Raw genomic sequence first — 10,387 nt, 5'->3', positions numbered from 1 at the left:
CTCAGCTAAAGGTACCCAAATCCTGAAAATCTTACTCAGTTTTGCCTGGTACTTGGGATTTCTCGTTGGCATGTCCGGTATCAGTGGATCCAGCTGAAACCTGACGTCCCTAAATAAACCCTGCCTTCAAAGCCCGACTTGCAACATCCTCCGCAAGGTTTCTGGCTTGGCATCGCCCTGCTCAGAGTTTCTTTGAAACACTCCCTTGTTAGCCCGGGAACAGGATGCATCGCCCGGATGGGTGTTCACAGCCCCCATGGCTGCCCAGGGGCCAAGCAGCGAGGGGGTTTATGAGACGCGGAGAACAGAGCCCGGAGGAAAATATTGGGTAATCGGAGAAGCGACCTCGAGGAGCCAGTCGGGCTGTTTATCTCAGCCCCAGCCTCCCCGGGGAAGGCAGCTGTACCGTGTCACCTCCGACGCACAGATCCCTGCCCAGCCTCATTCACGAAATCCCACAAGAGCCTGTATTTGTGAGGGGAGCCCTGCCCAGGTCAGGCTGGGACGCGGCGCAGGCGGGCTCGCTTATCGGAGAGGCTGTGCCCGGGCTGGAAGCACAGAGAGCTCCTTCATCCCTCCCTGCCCGGGCTGGGGCTGCTCAGCTGAGGAGCCTCTGCCTCCCCCCGTGTGTGCGAGCTTTGGCAGCAGCAGGAGCAGACCTGCCGTGAATGCTGTGTGCAGGAGGCAGGCACCAGCGGGGAGGGCAGAAAACCCACGTCTCGAGGCACGAAGGAGCAGGGAAATGGTGTTGGGAGCTGCCTGCCCCATGTCAGCTCTGTGCAAGCGGAGCAGTTTGATTTTCAGTGTGGCGCATTTTGAATGCCATCACCCAGGGACCCGGGGGTCCCTCCTGCCCTGCGGGAGCAGCACAGCTGCAGGTCAGACCCTCAGGCCGTGTAAATCGGGTGGAGGGTGCTCAATTCTGGCGGAAAGCGTGGTCACCACCTGCCCACTGCGTTACCTGGATTAGCTGTTTACAGCCAGTTGCTCTTTTATGGATTCAGTGTCTGGTTTTCCAACATAATTCTTCCTTTCCCTGTCTCAGACTCTGTTGAGTCTGGCCCCTTGCTCTCTGTAATTGAAATATAAGCATTGCTGTGCATCAGACAGACCTGGGGTTTCTTTCTGGGTTTCTTCCAGCCTTTTTTTTTTTTTTTTTTTAATTTCTTTCATGGTGACCCATGGGATTATGGCTGTAACTTTAAATACCTTCCAGCACCACCAGCTGAAATGAGGTTGGGGAACAGGGAGAGTTAAAATATGCTTCAAAGGACTACACAGGAGGAATACAAATAGAAACAGATAGCTGGAATTTAATCTCTTATAGGCTATTTCTTAGAGAATAATATCAGCTCAGGAGGGGCTAGTGCCTGTAAGGGTAGAAGGAGGCAGCTGCCTGCTACCTCCTTCTCTTCCCAAAGTCCTTTATGGACAGTTTTCTGTGCTCCAGAATGGGCAAATGCAGGGTCACCCTTTTTTTCAGCTCTCCCGTCAAACTGTGTTGCCTGAATGCCCACCTCTGCCTGGCAAGGCATCCTTCATTCCTCTCAGTGAAGGCCTGTAGTCCTAAAGAAGACTAAAACTAAATAAAATCCTCTGCCGGAATGGTTGTTCTGGTTTTACCCACTGATGGTCTCCAGCTGAGCAAGGTACCAACCTGTGCAGGGCAAAGCAAGCACAAAGCACAAGCAGCCTGTGAAAGCACCACATCTGCCTCTTCCTGGGGTGGAAAATAATCTCAAAAAAAGGCTGTAACAAGTGCTGGAAATCCAAACTGAAAAGTTAATAGCAAGAGTAAAATAGCAAAATGTGTTTTTGCCTCCACCCCTTGTTTACTGAAGGCACATCTGAGAGTCAGAGCAGGCGCTCTTGGCTCCTGGCTGTCATTTATCACGTACCAACCTTGACAACAAGTCACTGACTCTGGCTCGGGATGGAGTCACTCCTGCATCTTCAAAAGGCACAAATCATTCCAAGACAGTCAGAAGAAATTGTACAATCCCAGTGTTTGGGGCCAGGCCCCAGGACACCTGGACTCAGCAGAGCTGTGGTGATTTATGTGAGGAGCTCCAGGGCACAGACCCTCTGCTCGTGCATCAGTCGGAGAGTTGATGTCACCAGGAGAGCTTCCCCAAGCCACTGAGGGCTGTGTCCTGAGCAACATCCATCTTCACTGCAGGACAGGAAGGAGCTGGATGGGATGACACCCTGGGAGGCCTGGCACATGGGGCTTGGGTGTCCTTACACCTGCTGCTGCTCACCCACCTTTGAAGCTGCAGAAACATCTCAAGGGTGCACTTGCCATAGGTGATGGTGCTCTGTTGGCCTGGGGGATGTGGGCTCACATCCTGCCGAACCAGGGAGGTGTTGGACAAAGGAATCCAAGGGAAAAATAGTGTTTGGTGCACTTAAAGCAAGAAGATAAACTGCCTCAATCAGGTGTGTTTACAACTTAGTCACATCATCCACACTGACCTTTTCCTTACCCACAATTATCCTCCCTACACATAAAACCCCTTTTGTGCGAGGCTGTAAAATTAAATGGGTGCATTAGGGTCTTTTGTGTATTTGAAGGGATTAACCTGCAGCGCTGGTTCTCCAAGTTTTAGCTTAGCAAGGGAAAACCCAATGTCAAAATGCTCAGGACTTCAGGATCATGGCTGTCCCTCTCCTTGTTCATCTTCATTTTCCCCCTGCCTTTTTATCCAATGCTAGTTCACCAAGTGCAAGTGGTCTCTAATCTAAAAGAAATAGAAAAAATGGAAAATAGCATCTCCAAAAGAAGCTGCAAACATGGGAATGAAAAGCTGGGTGGAGTGGACCACTCACCTCTTCTGGACGATCCTTTTTCAGTGTTGGGAAATGTGTTTATTTTTATCTAGAAACCGCACAGTGACTACCAGCCTCCCCAGATTCAAGCCTCAAGCTCTCTCGCCTGAAGTCAGTGGCTGTATTTGCATGAATCATTAAAAAAATGGAAGAGTTTTGCTGTCTCCAGCAAGTTCTCCTGCGCAGGGCGATGGGTGGGAGACTCAGTCGCAGGCGGTTGCTCACGTCTGTGCCACATATTTCACAGCAGAGCTGTAGGTTTGCTGACTGTCACCTCACATAGTTCCATGGTTACGTCTTTTCCTAAATATAGGAAAAGCCTGGTAACTGCTGACATCAGGGGGTCCTGTTCCCAGTCAGCCCCTACCACCTCATCAGCTTTTAAACTGTGCAGATTTACAATATTGTAAACTAGGAAATAGGGAGGTGGGGAAGGGAAGGCTCAGAAGTAAAAAACATGTACAGGTAAACATAACATTAAACAAGAATGACAAAGGTAAGGAAAGAATCTGAAGGAAGGTGGTGGGTAGTTGTGTAAATTGTCATTGTTAAGAAAAATAAGGGCTGGGGAGGATGGAAAAGACCATCTCTGGTCCTGCAGATGCTCTGCAGTGGTGGGAAGCACTGTGACACTTCTTGAAACTCTTGGTAACACGTAACTCATAGAGAAATTAGCATTAACAAGGGGTATTTATGAGCACAGGAGCAAAAACTGCACTGAGCTTACCTTGAGACATTCTGCCTGTCTGCCAGGTCTGCCTGGAGGGGTTTGTGTTGGCTCACACCCAGCAGGGCTGGATCCACGAGCCGGGTGTCTGCCTCTGGAAGCGGAGCTGCTGTACAAGGAGCAAGCACTGGTGAGAGGAGCTGCACTTGTGACAGTGTTTGACCTCTGACGTGTGTCTGGGTCGAACTGGGCTTATGGGTGACACCAGGGCTGCAGGGAGTTGTTCAGGCCTCACTGTCTCCTGCTGTCCCCATTCCCTCAAAGCTGCAGCCAGGGCAGCTTCACCAGGCACCTGAAGTGCTCATCAGCGGCGTATCCCCAGCACCTCAGCATGGGAATGGTGGTGTTCAGCTCCAGTGAACTCCTTGGATATTTGAGCAAGAGGCAGATGCCAGTACCTGCTGGGCTTTCTGAGCCGCTCACCAGCATTCCCAGTATGTTTGCAGGTACTGCAGGGAAGCTCCTTCTCATCTGCAAAGCAGAATTGGAGCCTAAGCCACTTTGTGCACCCTATAATTCCCCTCTTTTGCCACAGACTGGGGAGAAGTGGCATAAACTGCGTGATTACCCGAACTTGGGTGATTCCTGCGCTGCATCTTGTCCAAGGAGGTAGGAAGGAACACTGAAAATATTCGTGCAGTTGTGCAAGCTGGAGCCAAGCAGCACTGTAAGAATGTGTGTGATTAGATCAGGACCACTTGCTGTGTGTTAGCTCTCTCCCTGCTAGCACATCTGCCAGTTCATAAATGTTCATGGAAGCAAAAGGCTGCATCTGCCTTTAATTGGGACAGAGAAACTGCAGGCAAGCCAAATTCCTAGGCATGCCTGCGCATGTCTGTGCAGAGCTATAGTCTCTCTTGGTGATCTCATTTAAACATAGTCAAAATGATTAAAAGATGCCCTTCCCTTTTGTTTTGAAATGTAATTTTCACTCGAAAAATAATTGGGATGTTCCTGACAGCTGTGCAGCACGCTGTGTTAGTGCATCCCCAAGCAGATCACAAAAAGAATTAAGTGTTGGGCAGGGTTAGGACTTAAACTAACTGGAATTCTGTCTGGAAATTCTGATTTATCAGAATTGAAACTATTTGGGGGAATAGGTATTCCCCTGAATTTAGAAAGAATCCAACTGGTTCAGCACTGCTGTGTTCTAAATGTGAAACATTATTTTCTGGATAGAAACAATGCTTTATTTGGCTTATATTAAAAAGCTGGTGAGCATTATATATAAAAAAAAAAAGTCAAAATTGAAGCAAAACATCTTGAAAGTATTATAGCAGAGTCTTTTGGATAATAGCATTGTGAACATTTTAGAGATACAAAGCTTTGCTTGAAGACAGATGCAGAAATATCGAGACCTTGACAACACCTCCAGCACAGGAAGAGCATTTTGCCACCAGTTCTAGGAGGTACAACCTCCCCATCCTGCTTTTGGGTAACCTGAGGGGCAGAGGCAGATGGAGCACATCTGGGAATGGCAGCTGAGTTTCCAAATCCTAGGCCAACTCCCAGTTACTGAGATAACACCGATCCTTTCCCTTCCTCCCCCTTCATCCCCAAGAGGCTCCCGGGAACTGCTGACCCTGTGGGTGCTGCTGGCTCCCTGCTGAGCAGAGCACCCCTCTGGCCACATCCCAGGCTGGGTGAATCACCCTGGGTGGCTTCAGGCTCCCATCACTCCTCCCTCCAGCTCCATCACCTGAGGAGGAATGGGAAAATGCACATTGAAAGCTAACCATGGTCACTTGAGTTACAGGTATCAAAGCAGTGTTTCATGGAGGGATTAATCCTTTCCAAACCTGCCCTCCAGATGGGTTTCACAGATCTTCTATTTCTCTTAGTTCAAACAAAAAAGAAACTTATTCTCTTTGTACCAAGCAGCACTACTTTGGAGAGATGAAACGCTGGGTATGCCAACAATGTTTTCCATACAAGTTGCTCATACCATTTTCAAAAGGGGAGAGAAGATGATTTCAAGCAAGAAGGAGGTTGGCTGAGAGAACCTCCCAAGGTCTTCCCCAGCCTGAATTTTCCTTGTGATCCCTTGGCTGTGAGAGATGGTTTGGGCTTTATTTTCGTTCTTTAGGGAAGTACAGGTAGATCCTCTCATCACTTGTAAAAACTCTTCTCAGGAACCATATTTGTTATTTTTGTGACTTTGATGCAGAAGAAGAGTAGATGGGCAGCTGGCAGGAGGTTTGTTTATGACTCCAGTGGTGTCTGGACTTGCTCTGGATTTTGTGTCTCCAAAGTCTGACTCAAACCCAGTTCAAGCCAGTGGAAAGAATCCCAGCAGCTTAGCAGATATAAAGCTGCCACTCTGGGAAGGATAAACTTTTGGTAACACATCCTTTCATAAATCTCTCTTCTTTCTGACATGCCAGTGACTCTCCTCGGGCAGGGGTTTTGCTGGTGGTTATTGGGGCATGCACAAACACATTTCGTCCTGCTGCTGCTACTCAGATGATGCTGCACCATTGTAACAGATTCTGGCACCAATGCTGTACCCTCTGCACACACCAGATGAATGCTCTGTCCTGCCCTTGGGCTGTGCCTGGGCCTATCTGCCTCCATTTGCTGCCCTCTTGCCTTTGCTTGGAGATCACAGAATGGTTTGGGTTGGAAGGGGCCTTCCAAGCCCATCTCGCTCCATGGGCAGGGACACCCCCCACGAGCCCAGGTTGCTCCAAGCCCCATCCAGCCATGTGGCTCTATCTCTGGCCACCTAAATCTGTTTGTTCTAATGCTGTTGAGATCCTATGAAGGGCACCCATGGCCTCCATGGTGTCTCCCTTTCCTAATCCAAGTACAACAAAATACTCACTTAAATTCATTACCACTCTGAAAAGCCACTGTTGTCCCTAAGAGTGAGGACAAGGCTTACAGAGAGAGGTGGCACAGTTCATCAGGCCAAACAAGATGGGCAGAACAGACAAGCTTTTTGCTCTGCCAGTCTTTCCTTAGGACCTTTATTAAGAGATTTCTCCATGGTCTCCCCTGTGCAAGGACAGCCTCCCTTTGGATGTGTCCGCAAGGTCTGCAATTTGTAAGGCAAAGAAATGGTTTTGATAATCCATAACTCGCTTAACAAGGACTCCCCACACAAAAATGGTTGCCTGTCTGCAAAGGAATGCTTCTGGAGAGCTATTTTGTGGCCAGTCACTCAACGTTACTGATCCTCATTAGACCAGAAAAGTACATGCTTTCCCTCCAGGAAGAGTATGTAAGTGTTGGAGTTTCTAAGGTTAGAAATGATTGAAACTGAGCAGTTTGAAATGGTAATTTTTCCCATAGCTGAAATTGAAAAGATGACAGTTTTCTTTCCCGTGTCCATTCTCATTATTTATCAGAACTTAGGCTGTGATTTACATCCTTAACAAGTAAAATGGATAAGCCAGACTTCTTCCAGGCCACTGCATCCCATCTCCTTTGCCTGCTGCTGCTCCAGCCTTTACCAAACACCTGCACTGCCACCTTCTGCCTGTCTTACATCTCGCAGCTGAATTTCCACCACGATTTTTTTTTTTTTTTTTTTTTTGCTCGTCCTGCCGAATTCAGGATGTACGTCCTAGGAAAACTTGGAATACAAAGAAGAAACCACATGTGCATATGCACAATCAACACGGTCTGTAAATTGATTTTTTTTCTAGCTGGTCTCTATTATTTGCACTATGCTTAATTCCTAGTTTTAATTTAGAGGAAGGGAACTAGTTTTAACTTTAGAGGAAGGGAACTCTCCAATGCTGCTCCCCGTGACCCAAAAAAATTAAAATACTTTGCCCAGAGAAGCTGTGGCCAAGGCCAGGTTCAATGGGGCTTGCAGGAACCTGGGATAGTGGAAGGTGTCCCTGCCCATGGCAGTGGGTGGAACATCTTTGCCTTTAAGCTCTCTTCTAAACCAAACCATCCTGTGGTTCTAGGAAAAGAAATCAAAGTGAAGCATATCTATGGCTTATAAATGGGAAAAAAAAAAAGTCCATTAATTCTTTTTTTCTTTTCTGATGAAATTTTAGCTAAATGCAATGTCAAGTTAAGGGGGAAAAAAAGTATCTGAAAGCCAAGTGAACCCCGAGGTACTTTAAACCCTCTCACATTGCTCAGTTTAAAGAATTCTTGGTATTTTTCCTTTCCTGATTGAAGGATGGGATACAAAGATGACTCTCTACTTAGAAAAATAAATATTCTTAGTGAACATGCTAATCCTTGCAGCAGCCAGCCTCAGGCCAAGCGGCATTTCCAAGCGGGAGCAGAGGCCCTGGCCCCAGCCCTGGAAGAGAGATGGGCTCAGCACTGTCTCCTGGAAAGCGCCAGAGTCATTATCGAATGTCTAAACCCCAACCTTTAACAGAAAGCCAGGTCTTGCAGGCTTGAGAGACTCGATGCATGCAGGAAAAGGTTGGGAATATTTCCCCTGTATTGTAAACAGGATTTTTCCCATGCTGAGGGAACAGTGGCATCTGGTGTTCGCTGGGCTCTCCTACAGCCACCGCTTCCCAGGCGGCTGCTGGAACCTTCCCTGGACACGGGCAGGGTTTGGCTCCCGGGCGGCACCTGGGACGTGCGGGATGCCCGAGCCATCTCCCCAAAGATCGGGTGGGGGGCTCAAGCCCATCTGAATGGCAGCTGGAGGCCTGGGTGGTGCATCAAATCCCAAATTGCTTCCAGCGAAGAAGGGAATCGCTCTTGGGGCAGGAATTCCGGGAGCGTTGTGTATCTCCCTGGTATTTTCTATGTAATTTAGAAAAGGCAAATTACTCTCTGCATTTTGCTAATTGAAATACGGTTTATTGTCTCCTATCCCGAGTGCATGAAAGGACATTTCCTACGGAGGTGGACAGAATGACCAACTCGAGCTTGGATCTATACAGAAACAATTTCTGCTGGTTTCTATCAGTTTTCAAGTTGCAGATTTTCCAAAGCTCTGCATCCTTCTGCTTCACCAAAGGCCGTTTTGCAATATTTTCAGGATACCCGTGACCAGTTTTATCTGAGTGCTGGGACTGGCAGGCTTTTTTCTGTTCCTGTTGTGATCGGTCCATAAACCCAAGTTCTGAGCCCGGTTACTCCTCCCTGAGTGTGGAAAGGAGCGGCTCCGCTCTGATCCCATGCTCCTGCAAATTCCTGCTCCTCCTTGTGGCTGCGCTCAGAAACTCAGCGCTTTCCCTGCACGGAGCCTTATTTCAGCAGCTAAACTCACTCAGAGATACTGATTATTGTCCCTTTTGGGCAGCCTGCCCTATTAAGTTACAACAAAATGCATTTTGGTGACATCAAAACCGGTTTCACAGCTGTGACAGAGAAGGGTGGCTCTGCAAAGGCACTGAACACCGACCTCCGTGGTCAAAAGCAGCACGGCTAAAAGGATTTCTCTTCTTGCCCTTGAGGTTTCCAAACTCATCAAGTGGTTTTAAGTAACAGGTAGCACTGTGGCAATGTGCCAAGGGCTGGCTTTTGGGTGGTGTCACACACCTTGGCACGGTGCTCCTCAGACCAACACATCTCTCTGTTCCGCAACAATTTGTTCAAATCAAACCCTGGATTTGTCGTGCACCAAAGTTTATTTTCTATAAAAACACAGGAGGTTTTCCAAAGGGCAGCTGAACTCCTGCTAGAAAAAAATAAATCAGTAGGAAAAGGGCACCTAATGCCAAATCCCACTGAAATTAAATTTGATCCCCGTCATCTCCTACAAAGATGTGGTATTAGGCTGGCAAATGCCCCAACTCTTGTAAGTCACCAGGCAATTTGAAGTGTGTGGAGAACAAGCTGCAAAAGCTCTACAAATATCCCAACCCTTTTGCTGTCAGCATTCAACATAAACATTGTTACCTGAATAGGTTACAGAGAGAATAAGAAAGGCTGGCTTTGTAATGTTTTCTTTATTAAACTCAGCTTTCATTGCTGTTCTGAGTTGACAAAAATGTTTCCCAGGAAGACTGACAAACAAAAACAGTTCATAAATATATATTTTTTTCAAACACCATAGGTATAAACAAATAAAAGCTCTGGTTTGCTACTTTGGGAGGCCCTGTGTAACCAGCATTTTCAACTGGCCAATTAGCAGCATGTGTGTTAATCAGTGAAGAACTTCCACTTGTTTTTAAATTATCAAATCCAGTGTTTTAAAAATTATTGCTCATTATCAGACAAAACCCCAAGATAAAAAGGATGTTCATTATACCATCCCTGCTGGTAATGAGGATTTTTATATTGACAGTACATGCAGCTTTGGTGGTGGGGTTTTTTTAGGCAATTAAGACCAAAACTTTTCAAAATTGATTGAGATGCTGGGCAACCAATCTGACGATGTTCCAGGAGCCAAATTCTCTGCAGCTCTGACCTTGGCACCTTCCTAAACTCTACCTTCTTTTAATATGTCAAGCTGAGCACCCCTGACAAAAACATCCCTCAACCACTAATGGCTGGGGATGGAGCACTCAGCTGTGACACTGCTACAAGGCTTTGCTGCCTGGAATTAAATCCTGTCCCCTGGGGATGGAGCACTCAGCTGTGAAACTGTTCCAAGGCTTTGCTGCCTGGAATTAAATCCTGTCCCGGCACAGCCCCTGCCTCTTTCTCAAAACCCCTGGGACCTGCCTGGAGGGCTGAGATGAGGAAGAGAACCAGTGTGCACAGAGTCACGGAGCTGTAGACGCTGGAGGTGTTTTTCCTCTCTCGCTGCTCCTCCTGGCTGGCAGGCTCGAGGGAGGGGACAGTGGCAGGTACCAGCAGAAGGTGGAAAGCTGGATTTCCTTGCAGCCCTTGGAACTAGAGGCACCTGAACCTTTGCAGTTCCTGGCAGCAATGCCTTGCATGGCAGACCCACCCCCC

Source organism: Corvus brachyrhynchos, unplaced genomic scaffold (genome assembly GCF_000691975.1).
Source record: "Corvus brachyrhynchos isolate BGI_N302 unplaced genomic scaffold, ASM69197v1 scaffold671, whole genome shotgun sequence".
NCBI classification, from domain to species: Eukaryota; Metazoa; Chordata; class Aves; order Passeriformes; family Corvidae; genus Corvus; species Corvus brachyrhynchos.
This window is presented reverse-complemented; position numbering follows the sequence as displayed.